Here is a 20,420-nt window from a genome sequence, read left to right as displayed (position 1 = left end):
CATGTTCCAAATAAAACAACAAAATCAATAAATTGTAGAAAGTCTCAAGTGTGTACATACAAGAAGGCTAACTATTTTCCAGCTGGGAAGAATAATAGAGAGACTAGAAGTGGTTCTCAGAAGTCCAGTTTGAGAATCTGGAGTCTTCCATTCTCGGGCTCATTCAATCAATAGCTACTTAGCGATTATGTATGAGGTACTATGTTATGTCATTGGTTAAACAGAGGGAAATAAAATGTAGGAAGTTCTGAGCTTTATGGGCATCACCATCAAGTAGAAAGAAAATATGCAATAGGATTTGCTGTACTGTGTATTGTTTTAAACAAGAAACAGTAAGGCCCCCTTTGCATTTTTAAAGGATCACTCAGATTGAGATAAGGAGAAACCAGAAAGGGAAGCACGTGGATTGCCGATAAATCAATCAGGATGCCATTGTAGAAGTCCAGTCTGATTACCCTGCATGTCTACATTAGATTGGCTGGAGTAGAGGGGGCAAAAAGGAAATCTATGGTTTGGAGAGGTACTAGAAGCAAAATACTGCACATTATGGTGAACTAGGCACAGGGAGTGAGGCAAGGGGAAGGAAGGACAACCTCAGGGTTCCATCCTGCCAAGGTAATGGCCAGTGAAGCCATCCACAGAGTTCGGGCACAGCAGGAGAACATGTTTTCTGAAAGTGTGTATCAACTGAGCAAACACATTCGATTCTGGAGCCCTTGAGGTACCCAAGAACACGTCAAACGGTTTAATGTATTTGAGACGATCCTCGGTGTCTGCTGGGGCAGCGTTCAACCAGCTCTTCTTAGTAGTCCTGGCATCCACTCGCTGCCCGCTTTTGAAGCAGCCCTGCTTGGATGATAATCTATACGAATTATGGATCTGAAGCTGAGAGAAGCTTTGAGCTTGGAATATTAGTGAGCTGCCTATCAAGGGCAAACTGAGAAGCCATAGGAATGTATAATGTAGCAAGGGTTGGGAAGGCTGACACAGCAAAATGGAGCCTGAAGTGTAGTTTGTTAGCAAGTCCTGTGTGCTAGGCCAACTGGAGGAGAAAGGGGAAGCTGATCAGATGGCGTTCTGTCACCCAGAATTGGGAATGCAGCTCTCTTCGGGGATGGTTTGTGAGATCAAATGCAAGTATAACCGAAAAGCAGACACCGGATGGGTGTGGTGGTACATGCCTTTATTCCGGTGCTCAAAAATGCAGAGACTGAAGCAGAAGGAAGTGGATCTCTGCAAGTTCTAGGCCAGCCCAGTTAACATCATAAGTTCTAGGCCATCCAGAGATACACAGTGAGACCCATTGTAAGACAGAGACAGAGACAAAGAGAGACAGAGACAAGATGCAAAGAAAAGGAGAGAGAGAGAGAGAGAGAGAGAGAGAGAGAGAGAGAGAGAGAGAGAGCACATTTTTAAGCCTTGGTTTTGCCCCATTTGGAGCACTTAACTTATATGATTTCTAATTTTTTTGTCCTCTTAAAAGGTCTTAAATTCTAATAAGCTGCAAGATAATGCCGAATGAGATAAATACCACACAGGTCTACAAATACTGCAGCAGGATGGCAGCAAGGCAAGAGAGATAAATAACCCAACCAAGTGAGTTAAGAGTAATTTTTCAAGGGTTTAACCGGGCACAGGGGCAGGGAGAGTTGTCTTGTTTGGGAGCAGGAAGGAAACAAGAAAGTCCCGAGAAAGTCTGTACCCCATTCATGAAGCATGGGCATCAACTGCCATGCTAAGGAGTTCGGAGCTCGTTCTGCAAAGGTGGGCCACTATGAGTTCATGAAGAGAGCGATATGGTCAGGTCAGGATGTGAGGACGAGGACTCTCTGAAGCAATCTACAAAAATGGACTAGAGAGATGAAAGACAGTGGCAGGCAGCCCAGGTGGACGATACACTGCAGCCATCAAGATGAGGGATGATGCTAGAGCACATGAGGACACCAGCAGTGAGAAGGAAAGGAAGGTTGGGTACCAGAAACTCGGCGAAGGGCCACCCAGAATTGATGACTGATTCGGAAGGAGTCCTGAGGAATGAAGCCATCATGGAGAATGGCACTTAGATTTCTAGCACTGGTGACCACAGCGGGGAGGGTGCGATGGGATGGGTGATGGTGGTGGGGATGACTGCTGCACACAGGAGTGGGATGGGCAATGGTGGGGGAGGTGACGGCTGCACACAGGAGCGGGATGGGTGATGGGGGGGATGATGGCTGCACACAGAAGCAGCTGCTTTGTACCTTCAGCCTGAGAACACCAACTACTATGCTTTGAGTATTGTCGAAGGGCCAGAATTCCCGAAGCTTAATCCTCTCCAAAATAGCGCCAAGAGGTAGGGCATTTAGATGACGACTAGCTAGATCCCTTTTTGCCTTCCTATCCTCTGCCTTCCGTGGCAGATACAATTTTCATGGTGTCATCTTGGAAGTAGAGGCTGGTCCTCTCACCAGGCACTAAACCTACAATCCTGATCTTCCCAGTCTCCATAACTGTGAGCAATAAATCTCCACCATCTATAAATTATAGTCCCTGGTGCACTGTCTTAGCAGCACAAACATGCTTACAGCATGATCAAGAGTATACTACCTCGTAACTGGCGAGGCTAGCACAATGTGAAGCCAGGCCTACCCGGTATACTCCTGGTTTTGAGGTTTCACCGACTATGTGGCTTTTTACACATCTTCCGATTTAACTCGAGCTCTGCGCTCTTCTTTGCAGCTATCCCTCCAGTTAGGGCTTCTGTAGTTTTGCAAAAACCGAAGCCACTGGGTGGGTTCCCATGCTTAATAACCAAAGGCTTAGTGAGGACACTAGAGTCAAACACCACAAGAGACCACCACGGAGCCAACTAACATTTCACAGACAACTGTGTTAGAGTTGCCTTTTCAGCAAAAGTGTTCAAAATATATTGAGCATTGAGCTAAGCAATATATGAAAGGAAATGTGTGTGTGTGTGTGTGTGTGTGTGTGTGTGTGTGTGTGTGTGTGTGTGCGCATCATGAATCTTACAAAGAAATTCTTAGGAGTGCCCATGCTTCTGAGCACAGGCTTGTGATTCTGGAGGCAAGTCCTAGCCTAGATATTCTTGGTTACCTAGCAAGACTATCTCAAAATTTAAAACAATGAATGAATAAGTAAGACCAAAAGAAGGAAGAAAAGCAAAAAATATATAATCAGACGCTGCTGTCCTCAGGTGAGTAGGAGCTATTTTTGCTCCTTTTTGTTTTCGAAGTCTTCACACTCATTGCACCAACATATTTCATATATATTACTAAGTCGAAGCACACAGCTTTCCTAACCAACACACTTAAAATATGTTAGAAATTCAAGTACAAAGTTCTCATCATTTTCCCTAGAATCTCTAACTGTTACGGCATAAATAATGTACCATTAGGTCATCAGCAGTCATAAAGAAAAGGCAACCATCTGTTTTCTTTCTTATTGTTATTTAAGAAAAACAAGTGGAGCAGACTTCAAGTTCGTTCCCTACCACAGGAGTCTCCTTCCTACACGAGATCACTAAGTGTGTCTAGGTAGATGTCAATGATCACTTCGAACCCCTTGGAATGTCAAGGATCTTCTCGTCATTTCGCACACGTCTCAAAAATGCATCTCAGACGTGGCCCTCTTTCTTAAGTGACACGGGATCACCACCAGGGAACTTTCACACTCCCCTGCTACCGTGTGTGCCGCTGGAAGAGCCATCATACGCTGTCCAGCTCTGCTCTCTCTAGGCCGAGCTAGAAGTCTGTATTTCAACTCTTCTCACCATGGACTGAGAGACTCGGCAAGTCCAGCAAAGTTGTCAGTGGTCATTCCTAATAAAAGCAGCCCTGCACTCTGGAGGACGCTCAAGGTCAACCGCAGAAGCCTGAAGGCTAGCTGAGTCATGTTTGCCAGAGAGAGAGAGAGAGAGAGAGAGAGAGAGAGACTTGGGAAAAGCACTGTACTCTCCCTGTCTCCCTGAAGCACTAGGCATCCAGGCCCCACCCTGTGTGTCTTTCACTGTGCATCCCAAACTGCAGAAAGTCACACTTTTCCTCATTTCGTTCTCACGAACATGCCCACAAGCGGCCACTTCTGCAACTGTATTAAAGTCAAGCCGACTCTGACTAGGTTCAGTGGGTCACACATAAAAGAAAGACATGGTGTGGGAGGCAGACTTGTTTGGGGGAAAGGTTTCAGTGGGAGAGAGGTGGGGTGGGAGAGAGATAAACATGGAGGGAAAGCAACTAAAATTCACTATGTATTTGTGAATTCATACAACAACGGAAAAAAAGCAACCTATGGCATAGCTGAAGACATGAATTTTGCTCTCAAATCTGATTCCAAAGTCTACATAACACCATCCTTGTGAGTATAGCATTTGCTATAAAGTACTGACGATAGCCACAGTGATGACTACCCTGTCATCATCATCATCACCATCATCATCATCACCATCACCATCATCATCACCATCATCATCACCATCATTGCCGTGTCTACGAGTGGAGATACCAGGCAAGGCCCTGACAAAGCTATACCCAAGAGCCATAAGAGGAAGGGGCTCCATCCAAAGTCACCCAGCCAACAGATGATAGAAGCTCAGAGGACTTCTCCGGTTCCACAGCTTAGCTCACCCCTCACTGACAAATGAGAAAGTGTGTCCAGCAGAAAGTATGAATTTATTTATTTATTTATTTATTTATTTATTTATTCATTCATTCATTCATTCTTTCTTTCTTTCTGTCTGTCTGTCTGTCTGTCTTTCTTTCTTAGAGAATTCAGTGTTGAAGTTCAGGTATCATTCTCATGCTATCGAAATAACAGTAAGAGTCCGGATGACAATGATAACATTGGGTTACTGTCAATTATCTACTGGCGTTCTCTTCGAGGGATAAGTGGTATTAAAGGTGTGGAGTGCCTAGTGTTTGTGGTGAGGGTGCGGAGGGAGGGAGCTCGGTTGGTAAAGTGCTTGATTTACCTGCACAATATCCAGAAACCACTTTTTAAAAAATCCTGGAGTCATACAGTTTGCTTGCCCTGGCAAAGGGGAAGTAGAAACAGGTAGATGTCTGGTGTTCATTATCTAGTCAGCCTAATCTACTTGGAGGGAATCTCAGGAGAGAGCTACCCTCCCACCCCCACCAACCCCAAATAAAGATTGGTATTTAAGAAACAGCATCTAGGTTGCCTTTGATCTATGCACAGGAGCACAGACCCTGGCACGCACATACACAGACACACACAGGCACAAGCACATAAGAATGTAGTATTGTGAACATGAGACGGGAAAGCAGGATCTGTGTGGTTGGCTGAAAGAGCAAAGGAATAGGCCCTGACTGCTACTGGGGCTTAACCCTTTCCTCTCTTGGCACACAGAAGGCTTACAGCAGGCTTGCTGGCAGGCTGGGTTTCTGTTTCAAAGCAGGCAAAAGTGTACTGCAAACTGAAAACATTTTCTTCTCCAAAATGGGTAGAAGAGGATGACATTTAAGATAATCCACAATCTGGACCCAAACTCCCTCTCCAAGCTCTTCCCAGATTTCTCCCGGGATCCTCCGCTCCAGCCTTACTGCTCATCCGCAGCCTCTTAAATACATAATGCAGAGCTCGGCTTCTCTGTCACAGGTTGCAAACTGGTGGCCCAACTGCCAAGCCTGCAGACATGTTTTGTTTAATCTGTGTGTTTGGTGTGTTGTGTTTTTCTTCTTTCTTTCTCCCCCCCCCCAATGAGCCAACATTTAAAAATCTAGAGATTCACATAATTCATATTGTGGCATTTCTTGAAAAATCTCGCAATCTGGCATCAGGGGGCTTCATTCTCACAAGACAACAGCTATTCCCGGGGTGTCTCCGGGGTGTCTCCGGGGTGTGTGTCTCCTTTTGGATGAAGTGCCTGCCCTTGGGGCGTAGTCTTCCCAACTCCCAGTGTCTCTGACTCTCAGGCTCCATCAACTCCATTTATCAAACCCACTGCGCTGTTTTCCTAATAGTGAAGAAGTCGTTCTCTTCTCCCACGCTTCCTTCTAACACGGGCAGAAGCGAGCCAAGAGGGGCTTTGTGCTGTGAAGGACACTGAAGAATGCTTACCTTTGTAGAGGTAAAAATGTAATGTGGAAACAACCCCACCATATCCACTTTCCAACCACCATTGTTACGTGCTGACATTATGGCTATTCGATAATTTAGGGTGTCCTCTATTGATCCCCTTGCCCATTTCCTATCCCCTGAAATCCCTTATCTGTCTTTGTCACATCCCCATCTTATTCCAGAGGTTTATAGAAGTTAACTATAATATTAGTTTTTTTTCTCAGTAATTTTTTATTCACTTTACATCCCGATTATGGCCCCTCTCCCTCTTCTCTTCCAAGCCCTGCCCTTACAATTCTCTCACTCTAATTACCCTCTCTTCTCCTCAGAGAAAAAGAACCCCACCCTGGTTCATCTAGACCCAGCAGGACTAGGCACATAGCATTAGTTCTTGTGTAAATGCTGATTAAAAGTGATTGTGGGTAATATACTCTTATCAAAGACTCGGATAACTTCAACAGTCCAGGTGATGGCCTGTGTCTAGAGGTCAGGGATGTTAGGTGAGGAACTATCCACTGGTGAGTACACTTGATATTGATGGAGAGTGAGGGGAGATTTCATTCCTTCGTTAATTATTTACTGATGGACGGTGCAGCACCAGACAGTGTAATAGCGGAGGCTGTTCTCAGAACCAGGGGTGGGTCCTTGGCCTTCACAGCATTTGCAATTAAGAATGCAAAATATATAGTGCCATTTAACTCAACGGGGAACGTGACAACTTGCAAGTGTTGACTCTTTCTGGGTAACTGGCTTCAAATAGGACATTTTGGTGTATATCAATGATCATGGGTGGTGTAGAGCCTTACTTAGGTCACATTGGACTGATTTAGGGTCATTCTAGTAGGGGCTTCGAGGCCGTGGAAAGAGCATGAAGGGGGCATGCTGGAGGCGTTAATGTTAACATGCTGCTATCAGTTCTTTGGGATTCCAAAAAGCCATGGGCCATTCATTAGAGCACAAACTGACAAAGGTGGCCATTCTCTGGTTACCCCTCATGGCTTTTCTGCATGACCCTGAGCACCATCTGTTATCTCTTCCTGGCAAATTTCAACTACACATAAAAGCCCTCTGCGGGTCTGAAAGAGTCTTATCTCTTACAGTCCTTTCCAGGACACAATCACTTGGATATGTGCAGGGTTGGATCTGAAGGATGCAGGAGAGAAAACAGGACCTGTGTAAAGGAGGTAGACATTAGAAACCAAGATGCATCCACACCATCACAGTAATGTGCGTATGTTAGACATTTAGCCTTTGAGTTTCTGTAAGTTCAGTGGCCCCCGTTCCTTCTGAATGTCTCACGTATCAGCTATGAAAGGGAAAATCCCCAAGTTTTCACAGATAAATAACAACTTGCTCATCTGATAAGGCCTCAAAAGTCATTTAACAAAAACCATATTTTGACCTCATATTGTGAATGCCATTTTCCACAATCAGTATGCTTTCACGGAAAACCAGGTCACACTACACATTGGCTTTAATCAAAACAAGCCCAAGCAGCCTTTATCATCTCTGTACCCCAAAGAATTTTCACCAGAAAGCAAGTGTTCTCCAGAATCTCAGATACGTAGAAAAGGAGCGGAACTGTGTTCATATGTAGCGACTTTGACAACTAATATAAGCGCTGAACTCAATAATCTCTAATGGAAAATATTGTTACTTACTCCTAAGAACAGCAAGTCCTAAGTGTAGAGAGTAAAATGCTGATATAATAATAATAATAATAATAATAATAATAATAATAATAATAATAATAAAGAAGTAAGATAATACCATAAGAAGTATGACAGAGTGGCCTTAAAAGTTGACAAATGTAAATAAATTCCTTTTTATTTCATGCATGTGGGTGTTTTGCCTACAGGAATGTCTGTGCATCAGATGAGGGTGTTGGAACCCCAGAAGCTCAAGTTACAGATGCTTCTGAGTTGCCACGTGGGTTCTGGGACTCGAACTCATGTCCTTTGGAAGAGCAGCCAGTGCTCTAAACCACTGAGCCATCTCTCCAGCCCCGACAAAGGAAACATTTCTTTTTTTTTTTTTTTCTTTTCTTTTTCTTTTTTTTTTCGGAGCTGGGGACCGAACCCAGGGCCTTGCGCTTGCTAGGCAAGTGCTCTACCACTAAGCTAAATCCCCAACCCCCCTAGTTATAGCCTTTTTTTTTTTTTGGTTCTTTTTTTCGGAGCTGGGGACCGAACCCAGGGCCTTGCGCTTCCTAGGTAAGCGCTCTACCACTGAGCTAAATCCCCAGCCCCAGGAAACATTTCTTAAAGTTTATATATGAGGAGAGTTTTTCATTTGTTCTTCTCCCCAGAACGTGGCTATCTTCTTACTTTCTCCAGGGCTAAGGTGCTGTTTGTTTATTATTTATTAAGCTCCACGGTGATGTCAATCATTTTCCAACTTGGCATATCAAATTAATCACAAAGGTTTCAGGACTTTCCCTCTATGATATCATACTTGGATGCTTTTTTTTTTCAAAGGTGAAGGAACCTCAAAATGTTTCCCTAGGCTCGTCATTTGAGGAGAATGGGAGAAGTGGTGCCGGAGCCACCTTACAGAGCTATACTTAACTCGATCAAAACAGACCTGCTCTGAAGGAATTATTCAATTGTCCATTTTTCCCCAGCTTAGCAATGCCACCGCACATGACTCTCCTTTATAACTACTGACACTACAATTTTCCAATACCAGATTCATCCAAGGATCTATAAACCGCAGAGTGCCTCTCGCCTTTCCTTTCCTTTCCAAACATGTATGAGAAGTGAGCGACAGACACACAGCACAGGTATTTGTAGTCACAACTGGAAAACAAATTCACAAACAGCTGTGGCGACAGAAGAGATTAGACTCTGATAACGGCTTAGAATAATGAAGGGAGGGGTTGGCATGAGGGTTCTGCTGCTGGGCTGAGGAAACTCGGGAAGCAAGTCTGTTCTTCCAAATCCTTAATCCGCATTACTCGGAAACACGAAATTGCAGCCCATGTGATCTATGAACTAGAAACACGGAAGCTGATGAATGATTCTCAAACCGTTGGCAACCTAACACATATATCAAATGCTGTGCTTTACCAACGACCAGAAGTTTGGAATTTCGACATTATTGATATTTGAGGAATATTATTTAAATTTTTTCCTCAACGCATGTTATAAACTAAAATTTAGGAACATATAGCTGAGTAGTCTGATGAACAGCCCTTATTTTAAGCATATGAAATAGCTCTAAAGGAGGGAGTTTTCATGTTACCCCTACTTTCAGTTGGACATTTAAGAACAGAAAACAGTTTTTAAGGTCTGCACAGATGATAACTCGGAGATCTGATTACAGTGTCTTTTGAAGTTGACAGCACGTGTCAGTGAATAAGCATCAAAACAGTAGAATCGTTAGACAGCAAGAAAACCTAGACATTTCTCCCCGTGCCATTTTATAAACCACTTGGCTGCTCTTTCGAAAGTTTTACAAGCTAGTAACCTCAGAAGTAGCAGCGCATTGATTTAAGCAAATTAATTACACACAATGAATTTTGCCTTTATAACACTGTGTTTTACAATTGAGATGTCTCAGTTAATCAGTTTTTGATTTTTTCTTTTTTTTTTTAAGGTTCTGTCTTTTATTTGACATTGACTAAATGAGACAGATATAAACATAAAGAGGACCTACCATTTTACTTTTAAAGATATTTCTTATGCCAAAATGGAAGCTCTCCATGACACACTTTTTCTTTTGAACACTCATGCCCACATTAAACACAACGCAATTTCATGTTTTTTAAGCCATGACCAAAACATATACCACACTCCCTAGTTTAGTACACGAGCAGAAAAAAACAATTAACACTCCTTTTTCTGATGGTCTCATTTCTGTAGGTCACTAGTTTCTGTACCACAGTAACAAGAGGGAAAGCCTGCAACATTGTCACCATTCCGGGCGCCCCAGAGACTCTGCAGCTTTCAGGTAGAACACCTGAATGACTGAGGACCCCACAGTCCCCAGAGCATTGATTATCTGCAACAAATGAAAAGGCTTTCTCTAAAAACTTTGCTGCCTTAGTGCTTTTTGATCTTGGATTTGAAGCATTGTACCTCCTCACAACCCAAATGTATATTTAGTGTGACAATTGCACACACTTTTTTTTTTCTAGAAAAGGAACCAACTAACTGTTTAAAGCAAAGGAAACCATGGCCAGCCAGTCCAGTGCTCCTTGATGATTCTATTGTGCACTAGATGCTGGGATCACAGATTAGAGGGGGATGTGTAATCCTTCATCAAACAGCCTCAGCTGAGCTGCAAAGCTTCCCCTGCTTGAGGGGCTATTCTTTTAAAAGTCATAATGAGAACTTAAAAACTATGTAACAGTCTTCCAAAAAAGAAATTAGCCATTTGTACAAACCACTGTTAATCTTAAAGGAGTCAGGGCCTCATCTACAAAGCCAATCTACTTCCTTTGGAAAGTAAAAAAAAAAAAAATCACTATGCACATGATTAATGTACATCAACTCCTAAAGTGAATTATTGTGTTCTACATTTAAATTTAAATGATAAAAATACCTTAGAAAATGCACTTTAAAAGAAGATAAAAATAATAAGAGCTCCCAAAGGCTTGTTAGTAATAACATTTTTTTCAAGGTAGAGAAATATTTATACTTTGCTTTTTCAACATTTAAAAAGTTTAAAGCAAATCATATTGCCTTTTCACAACTTAAACTCTAATTACACAGTACACAAACCTGGAATATTTAAATTAAAAGTGCTATATTGATGACATAAAGAGTACACATTAACCTTGGCATATAGTTAAATATAAAATTCACCAAATGTGATATATTAAAAGTCCTATCTGAAGTAAAATACAATTTTTAAGTGCAACTTCCCTCACATGTTGTAAGGAAAATTAACCTGATACAAACTAAACAAAATAAGGACCCAGTCCTTTCCTCAGAATTATAATTTGACCAATATATAACACATCTGCAGGCTGGAGTGGAATCATTTTATTTGAAACTGCAGATTGTATTTAAAAACTGAAGGAAAAAGACATTTGACTTCCATTATGGCCTCACTGACTGAGGGTAGATCGAGCTTGCTAGCGTCATATGTGAATGAACACTAACGTTGACATTATAGAAATTATCTTAACCTTGAATAATAAGAATTGATATTCTTTGAAATTTAACCTTCGCTTTACAAATATACTCATGGCCTGTGACTTGGAATTAATGACGTCATCATCATTCTTCCATGCACATAGGGACTTCTTGATCATCTCTGTAGGTTGCGTATCTGCACAGCTTAATGATATTTTCAAAATGTCTAAATAATGTAAAATGTGATCTCCACTAATTAAGGTGTATTCATGATCTTTTTAGACTTCCAGACACATTAGGTAATTTTTGGTTTTAGGCTGACTTGAAATCAGACATGAGTTCCTGTATATTTTGCTTACTAACAATTTCTAAATTACAGACGTGAGGCCATGTTACTCACATAAAGAAAAATCTCATTTCTTAAGTAATGGGAAAATGTAACAGATAAAAACTATATGCATCAGTAGTTTAAATTATTACAGTTCAATTTTATGACACAATATTTGAATTTTCAAACGAATAACATAGGCTTTCTTTATTTGAAAATATATCTTAAATAAAAGTATTATTTTCAAATCTGTAATTTTAAAAATTAAATTTATTTTTAAAATTACATTTTTACTGTCCTTACTTAAGTGACTTTTACTTAAAGTCACTACTGTCTTTAAGTTAGAACACCAAAACTACTATATATCTACTACCGTACAAATGAAAACAACCAAAAATTAAACCAGGCTAAAAATCACAAAATATAAAACATTTTTAAATCATTTTATGATTTATACTGATTCAAAGTTCCTTCCACAATAAAAGTTTTAAAATTAGTAATTATGAAAAAATTGGCAAATCAAATTACATGAGCATTGTACGTAAAAATATTTGTGTCAGAGACTTGTCATTGAGAGAGTCTATGTATTAGGACTAAGGCAATGGTTAAGGAAGACTTTTGATTTCCTTAATTTTTTTAAATCACAGAAAACCTGATAGGCTAATCTATTCATCCCTGAGACGAGTACCTTACCTTTGAGGAACAATTTTGATTTCCAGCTAAATTAAAATTTATTGTAATCTGTCAATATGCTCCCTCAGGGGAGGGAAACACGTCAAAGGCTAAGTTAAAACAGAAATACCAGCTTACACCACTGTGTGGGTGGACACACCTGTTCTGTTTTGATTGTTGAGGGTAACATCTGGGCAGCTCTCTTTAGGTCTCACCCTTTTCTCAACTCCAATTCATTGATAGTTTCATAGGGCAACACACACATTCTCTTTCCTAGAGAGCATGGTTTCTCACAAGACTTCAGCGATGATTTGGGAACGGTTAGAGCGCTAGCTAACGACATGAGGATTATGTTTTCAGTTGATTCGAGCTGTGTCGACTTCTTCTCCTGTTAATACTGATACTGTTGTGTGACTGCAAATTTCCCAATGAGAAGCTTTAGTTATCTGTCTTCTACCTGAGGCAAAACATGGTTATTTTTCACCGTAGCCTTTGGTCCTTTGTCATAGGAGTCATTTATCTATTTTAACATCACTAAGTTTTTGCTATCTGCCATATTTTATTAACAAGCACACGAAAACCGAAAAATCTCCATCTGAAATGCTGATTTCATTTTTGTCTGCATAAAAATAACATAAGAACCATTGGAAGTTTTCATTCTTACTCCTATGAGGAAAAAGTTAAAAATTTTGCTTTTCAACATGGCTTTAGTTGGAAATGATTGGAAATTCTAAAAATAACAGAATTTAATAGCTATGTCTCTTGCAGATTTTTTTTTTGGTGGTTATTTTAAATAGAGGAAGGCCCAATACCGATGCTTTTACAGTCTCTTGCCAAGTTTTCCCACCTACATGTAGATAAATTCCAAATTCCTTAATTAAAAATATGAGCAGAGATGTTACACATTAAAAGACCATCTGCTGGTCGGAAAACAAACAATAGATGTTCTCTTCAATAGCTTCACTCTTACAATGATCAAAATAAACATATTCCAGTATTAATATAGTGCCTTGACTTCATGCAAATGTACCAAAATACTCCATGCATTTCTCACCATACGTTAGACGTCAACTACTCAGTCATACCACTCTACTCTCTGTTCAACGTACCTTCCACTGTGCAGTCCATATGCACTAACTCTCTTAAGAGACCATCCCAGTACAGGAGGAGAGGCTGTGCACCACAGAGATGCTGGCGTCGGTCCTGAAGGAAGACCTCTTCTTTGGGATCACGTTGTTGCTCAAAAAGACACCTCCTCGAATTGCAAAATATGATTTGAGCTTAGCTGAGGATGAAATAGCTCATTCTACTTTTTAAAAAAGACAGCGCCCCTCTCTTCTGTGCAGGGCGGGAGGTAAAGGCCATACATTCGTACAATTCTACTATCAGAGTTAAGACTCCAGAGCTGCTTCAAAGCCTGACTGTAGGAAGACAGCCATTAGCAGCTGCTCTTTCTTTCTAAGTTTTAATAACTGCAGGAAGAACTATCAGCATGATCTTAACCATTAACTGAAGAAACAACAGAAAGATGGGAATGAATTGATAAAGGACCTTATCGTCAAATATAAGTGGCCTTTGTTAGTTGCCTCTTAATGACCTTATTTAAGTAATGCAGGTTTCTGAATTTTGAGTTTTTACTTTAGCCTCTATGTGGAAACTTAACTTTAGGCTTGGCCCCACATTTACAGAAAGCACACCTATGCTAAAAGGCCATCAAGACACTGCCTTTCCTCTGCAATACAATGGCTTGCTCACAGGATTTGGAATTCTTGCTTCAGTCTCAGAAAGCAGGGTTCTAATTTTCATGCATGGTTCTAAAATGCGAATGTTTCAAAGTTAAAAAAAATCTATATTAATGTTCATCTTTACTTACCCAATTTACCTAAATTTCAGAACCTGCTCTTTGCGTTGCTTTTCTTGTGGACCCAGCACTGCATTTGGAAAGCACTAGAACCTAACTCTTTATCAGAGGTGTCCAGATCCTCTTTTCCTCCCCCTCTCCTTTTCTTCCTTCCTCCTCCCTCCCTCCCTTCATCTCCTTTATCTCCTTCTGGGTTTAAGGCAGAAAGACACAGTAAACCCACCTATAAAATAGCTGGTTATTATTAAATAATGTGATCACATTATGATACCCTAGTGACATCATCCTCTCCCCTCTCCAAATACTTAATACCCCACAATATTTGCAAATATCATGCCAGCCAATCGTATTCCACAATGGCTTCTATATGTAGGTGTGGTTATGTGCACTGTGATTTATTGAATCGTTTAATTTGCAAAAGGTTTTATTGTCTGCTTTTGCCCTGCTTCAGTATGAACCAGAAGACTGCTACCAATGTGAAGAAAATGCAAAAAAGAAAAAGAAAGAAAGAAAGAAGGAAGAAAAGAAGAAAAAAACCTTCTCTCCATGAGCTGTAATCAACTTTCAAATTTACAAAGAGAATTTGCTGATGTGTTACACATAGCTTCACATATGTCTAGACTTGTAACTATCTATTATCTGAAATTCGTGGAAGTCAGTTAAGACTGCCACCTATCACAGATCTGTTGTCACTCTCCTCTCTAAGAGTTCTAGAAACTATCAAGAGAATATCATCACCATCTTCTTCTTCATCTTCAGTTCATTACTTTTAGCTATCTGCTCATCTGACTTCTAAGGATATAGCTGGATGCTGACATTAATTTACAAGTGACTTAAGTAGGAAGACATAGGCCTGAGTAGATCACCATTAACAAGTCCTGTGTACCTGATTTGACTATAAAAATCACCTCGGTTATTCAATCAAACTATAAAACAAGTTATCAGAATGTCTTCAAATGAATGGCTTCTACTCTGGCTTAGATGTGTAAGACAACTATCCATATTTGAACATGCTCCTGCATTTTCATATTTTTTATTGGAATGGTTGTCTACGACAACACTTTCAACAGGGTATTTCAAGTGCTTTATTTCAACAGCTTCAACTTTCAACTGAGTGCTTCAAGTTGGAAAACAGCTAATCCAATTCCAATAATAATTTATCGTTATCCAGAAACTTGAAATAAAGCAAGAGGCGTATCTCCTCCGGGGACCCAGAGAACAATGCCACCATGGGATTTCTTGCGTACCATACACAGCTGTGTGTCTTTTGAAACCTTTTGGCATCACAGGTATAGCAGAATGCTTTTCTAGATTCATCTTCTGAACTTCCAGCGGTCTCACTGAGCCTTCCAGTGACTACCACAATCCATGCTGCAATACCGAAGCCTACGGAGCTCTTATTCTCTATTTCTGAAGAACCTGACCAAGCTGAAGCCAACCTGATACACACAGGGAAACCCAGGCAAACACTGTAGTGGACAGGAGAGCACTTCTCAGTTTATGCAGTAAAACCCTAATACATGCGCACTTCTAATTCCAAGAAAGCTCGGAAATGCTCAACTGGGATGCTGACATAAACAAAGAGAAAGAAGGAATAATCTACAGGAGTAAGGACTACCACCCCCTGGCTTGAATGCCATAAACTCCCTTGATGTAGAGGAACACATGCTCTGATGCGAGCTACATTACAACAAAAGTGAGACTTCTGCTGAAAATGAATTGATTGTTTCCTCGAGCTTTACGGGGTGTTTCTTCAAAAAAAAAAAAAAAGCTCAAATTAGGTCCCCAAACCAAAGAGACTGTCATTCTGAGAAGTGCTATGTTGAAACTTTCACGAACCACCACACTTGTTTGGAAACAAATGACTTTTCAGGACAGAGAAGTCTCGCTATCAATCACCAGCAGGTTAATTCTACATAATAAGGCAGGTTTGGATGCAAACTGATCCATGGTGGGATACTGTATCTAAAATTGATTACAACAGCACTCAAAATGAATGCAGCCCTCCAAACCGCTTCTTTGTTCTGAAACATTAATCTCAATTAGAAGGAGTGCTTCATAATGGTAATGCCTGGTATAAAAAAAAAAGTATAAAATAAATCAGGTTTTATAAGACACAACAATTAATCAGTTTTCAGTCTAAGTCATTTGTTCTACCTTTTTTTTTCCGAGCCACAAAATTTCCATTAGGACTCTTAAAACAGCTGGTATCCCCAAAATTAGGTTTTAAATGTGCTCTAAAAAGGAGCTTACAAGAAATCATTCTTCAAACTTGGTTGCTGTAAACTTTGAAGCAGCGCTGTTATCAGTGTACCACCACCTCTTCAGGGCAAGGCTTCCTTCTGCAAATGTGAGTTAAATTCTTCTCTGGACTGTCACCTCCCACTTTATAAAGCGAAGAGGAACACGGACTTGAAGTGAAAACCCAAAGGGGCTCTAACCAATTGCAGATTACAATGAAAGTAAAGTTGCAACTCATAATATTCTCTACCTATGTAAGAAAAAGCATTCCTCGGAATTGAGACGCACGTCTGACTATGAAAGGCGACCCTGAGTGGAGGAGCTATGTGGAAGACGTCCCGTTCAATAGTTCTCCCCACACAAGCTTCAACAAAGGGGCGAGGCAATTCAGGCTGCTCCTGAATACCCAGCTTCACACAGAAACAGCACCTCCCTGCCATCCTGCAGCCACCCAGGAATCCAAATGCAAAGGGCTGAAATAAAGTTGAGTGAAGAGGCAGAATACATAGATTAAAATAACCAGTCTTTAGACCCTAAGTAAGTTGGATGGGTGGACCCTTTACATAGGGAATGATCACAGTCTGGACTTATTTCTAGACTCTTCGTTGCAGGTAAGATAAACCAGTATTCCCAAATGCACTTTCTTAGCACTTGTAAAAATGATCATTGTCGTACATACAGCCCATCACTGGTTTAGTGTTTCTGACAGAAACCTCTACTCACAGTGATAACACCTCACCCCCCCACCCCCATCTCTCATTTACTTGACTCTTTACAAAGAGAGGCATTACTCTTAGTTCTCAGAAGCAAAGCTAAGAAAGATTAGCTTCAACTAGCTAAAGGGATCATTATTGTCTAGCTCTGTCTCCTTTTCAAACGAATGTAAAACTTTTGCTGTATTTGGAGGCTTTGTTTCTATTCAAAGGTAAGCATCCTTATCTTCCTTTGTCTTCACCCTAATAAAGCAGGTTCCTTTCTCAACCCAAAAGACTCCTACAAGACCTGAGTGAGAAAAGTCTCCACATTATATCATTTCATTTGTTTCTAGAGAACACAGCTGCACAAAAACGTCCCATTTAGAAAAGTAGCCAGCCATATGCACGCTATAACCTTTTTAAAAAAAAATAGTAGCAATGTTCATTAGTCAATATTCTTGACTCCGAATTGCTAATTTTAATGTTATTGACATAGGATTCTCATTATTTTCCAAATACATAAATACTAGCATAGTTCCTGCCCAAATTGGTTCAGTATATATAAGATGCAATCATCGTCTTATTGTCTTATTCAAAAGAAGATTCCATATTATTGTATATCATTTTAAAGTTATATATTTCCTGCAATGAAAGTAGTACTTTTTAAAGGCAAGAATATTAAAATTCCTCATTTTAAAAGGTAAGAGCGTTAAGGAGACTGCAACAGGAAGAGAGATGCTCATAGTTCTGAAATACACACTAGAATAACTAATGTCATTATAAACCCCCTAGCTTTGAAGAATTTAAGAATAATTTGTGAATGCCATGACATTTTAAAGTGGGATTAGCAAGTCTTATTACCGAACTAACCTCTTACTCTTACATAAAGAATTAAATATTTGCTCTGAATTTAGAATCAAAAAATCGAAACTTCCAAGGCTCCTCACGAACTTCACATATTAAGAAATCCAAGCCAGAAGTTTTGGGTACTAAAAGCATACACTGGAACACACAAGATAAGATTACTGAGCAATGTGTAAAATGAGTTTTAACGTTAAAATTTATTTAAAAATATTGTGATTGTGCAACTATTCCAAATTTTAAAGTCTGTCCCTAATTCTAGAAAGGCTACGAGAATATTTCTTTCAAGCAGGTATGGGGTCTTCTAAAGACAGGAAATCAAATCAACTGTTAGGCTGTAATACTTCTTTAGGGGATCCTTTTTTAAGGTTTCCAAATGTGCTAGCTTTTCTTTCTTTCTTTCTTTCTTTCTTTCTTTCTTTCTTTCTTTCTTTCTTTCTTTCTTTCTCTCTCTCTCTCTCTCTCTCTCTCTCTCTCTCTCTCTCTCTCTCTCTCTCTCATTTCTTTTCATCTGACAACGGAAGAGCAAGGCAATGCCTTCCCATATTGCTATTTCTAGTAAAAAGACCAACCAGTGGATTCTGCCAGAGTCTACAAATGTTTGATAAATACATTGCCAGAAGATAAGAAGCAAGGGTATTGTTCCGGGAGAACCCCAGTCTCTGCTAGCCCAGCTGCCTGGGGCCCTGGAAAGTACCAGGCTAGCTCTCTCCCAACACATATACTCCAAAGTACTGAGAACTTTTCTTTAGCTTACAATCATAAGGATCTCAGAAAACAATTGCAATCGCTCCATTATTACCCGATGGAATTGCTTACTATCGTCTCTCCATGATAATAATTAACAAGTTAACCTCCACCACTGACTTCCAGGAGAGGCAGCAGGAATGGAATCTGGACAGCATTTAATAAGGGGGTCAGCAAAGATCAGGCATCATTACCCCAACCTGAAACATCTGAAGCCCCTTTCGTCAGTTGTAAAACATGATAGTGACCTGAAGCGAGTAGCAGGCTCACCCATCTGTAATTTTTTAATGCCTTGGTCAGGGTATGTTTTGTTTGCTTTCAGTCCCATCCAGAGTTTCCAGATCAAGTTTCAGCCGAGATCACCACTCCTCTCAGCATCCTCAGCCCCAGTTCTTTCACTCCTGGCAACTTAACAGTCTGGCAGTGAGGGAAGCTTCCTCTCCACACCCGGGGCAAATGCAGACACCCCAAGGCTTCCAGCTCTCCCGGAAGTCCCACTGGAGCCCTCCAGATACCTTCCCAGAGAACCAGAGATTGTGTCCCTAACTGGGTAGCACCCCCTAAGAGAGCGAGGTCATCTACACTCCTTGCCCCACAGGCTCCCGGGAACCACCTTCCTCGGGAAACCCAGAGAGTCCAGAGTTCCTGAATCCCTGCCCCGAAGCCAGGTGGGAGGCACCGCCAAAGTTCCCACCAGAGCCTGCTGCCAAGGGTGGCAGACGCGAGGGAGGGGCGGGGACCCGAGGCCGGAACAGGGACTCCAGAGCTCCGAGAGTCTGGGAGCTGGGATGCTCCGCCGACTGTAAAGCTGGCCAACTCGCAGCCGCCCCTCCGAGCGGCGCTTGGGAAAGGGAACCGCGTTTCCTAGCTCGCTCTTCGCCCTCCCGCCCGAAGCCCGGGCGCTAGGACCCCAGAAAGGAAGGAGGGCGCACGGCGCCGCACTTACCGCGCTCTGCTCGCCCGCGCCGCCCGCTCGCCCGCTCGCCCGCTCGTTCCCGGGCCACCGCCGCCGCGATCGCCCCAGCGCTCGCCTGGCCAAATTCAAAGGCGCCGGGCGCGGGGGAGGGGGCCCATGGAGGGGAGGGGTGGGAGGGGGAGATGCAAGTGTTACAACTTCCTCCGCTGCCCACGGCCGGGCGGCCCGGGGACCGGGCGAGGGGAGGGAAGCGCGCGGGCGCCAATGAGTTCACTTTCTTTTTCTCCCCCGCGCGCTCCCCCTCGCTCTTCCCGCCCGGCCCCTCCAACCTCCTCCACCGGCCAGAATCCCGGTTTCTTGGTCCGGGAAGTGGGAGGATGGAGGAGGCGAGGGAGGAAGGAGAGAAGGGAAAGGTGAGCAGGCGAGCAGGGCGCTGTGCCAGGGAGCAGCATCCAGGACTGTAATTGTGGGCAAGGGCGGGGGACGTTCTGGGCTAGTGTGCCGGAGACCAGGCGCGTACACGTACGTGTGTGTGTGTGTGTGTGTGTGTGTGTGTGTGTGTGTGTGTGTGTGTGTCTGGGCTAGTGTGCCGGAGACCAGGCGCGTACACGTACGTGTGTGTGTGTGTGTGTGTGTGTGTGTGTGTGTGTGTGTGTGTGTGTGTGTGTGTGTCTGTAAAAGACAGGAGCGGAGCCTACCATGCGCTTCCCTGGTGCGGATCGCGGGAGAGCCCAATCACAGGGCGAGCTGGACCTGGCTGTGATCATTTATAATCCTTGACTCCTCCGCTCCGCCACTTGTCAAGATGACAGGTACTTTATTTCTTCTTCTTCTTTATTCAAAAAATGAGATTCCGGTTTTCTGCTTTTTTCGCTGTCAAATGGGATTTGCCGGACTGAACCACGTCCATATCGCCGCCCCTCCCTCCATCCCTCCTCCCAGC

The 20,420-nt window shown here is 42.0% G+C and overlaps 1 protein-coding gene across 15 annotated transcripts in view; it reads right to left on the bottom strand.

Moving 5' to 3' along the window:
- Positions 1-20,420, bottom strand: part of Tenm3 (teneurin transmembrane protein 3) — a 2,726,621-nt gene that overhangs the window by 599,095 nt on the left and 2,107,106 nt on the right. The window contains exon 1 of one of the 15 annotated variants that reach the window (XM_039094508.2): positions 20,176-20,310. The exons of 12 other annotated variants lie outside the window; for them this stretch is intronic. The gene's annotated coding sequence lies outside the window, so the exon portion shown is untranslated. Of the gene's footprint in view, positions 1-13,265; positions 13,633-19,507; positions 19,645-20,175; positions 20,311-20,420 lie in introns of those variants that run through there. 2 more of the 15 variants (XM_063275417.1, XM_039094509.2) reach the window with 2 other exon arrangements.

Source organism: Rattus norvegicus, chromosome 16 (genome assembly GCF_036323735.1).
Source record: "Rattus norvegicus strain BN/NHsdMcwi chromosome 16, GRCr8, whole genome shotgun sequence".
In the NCBI taxonomy this organism is placed as follows: Eukaryota; Metazoa; Chordata; class Mammalia; order Rodentia; family Muridae; genus Rattus; species Rattus norvegicus.
The sequence above is the reverse complement of the archived record's forward strand: the minus strand, read 5'-3'. Positions and strand labels throughout refer to the sequence as shown.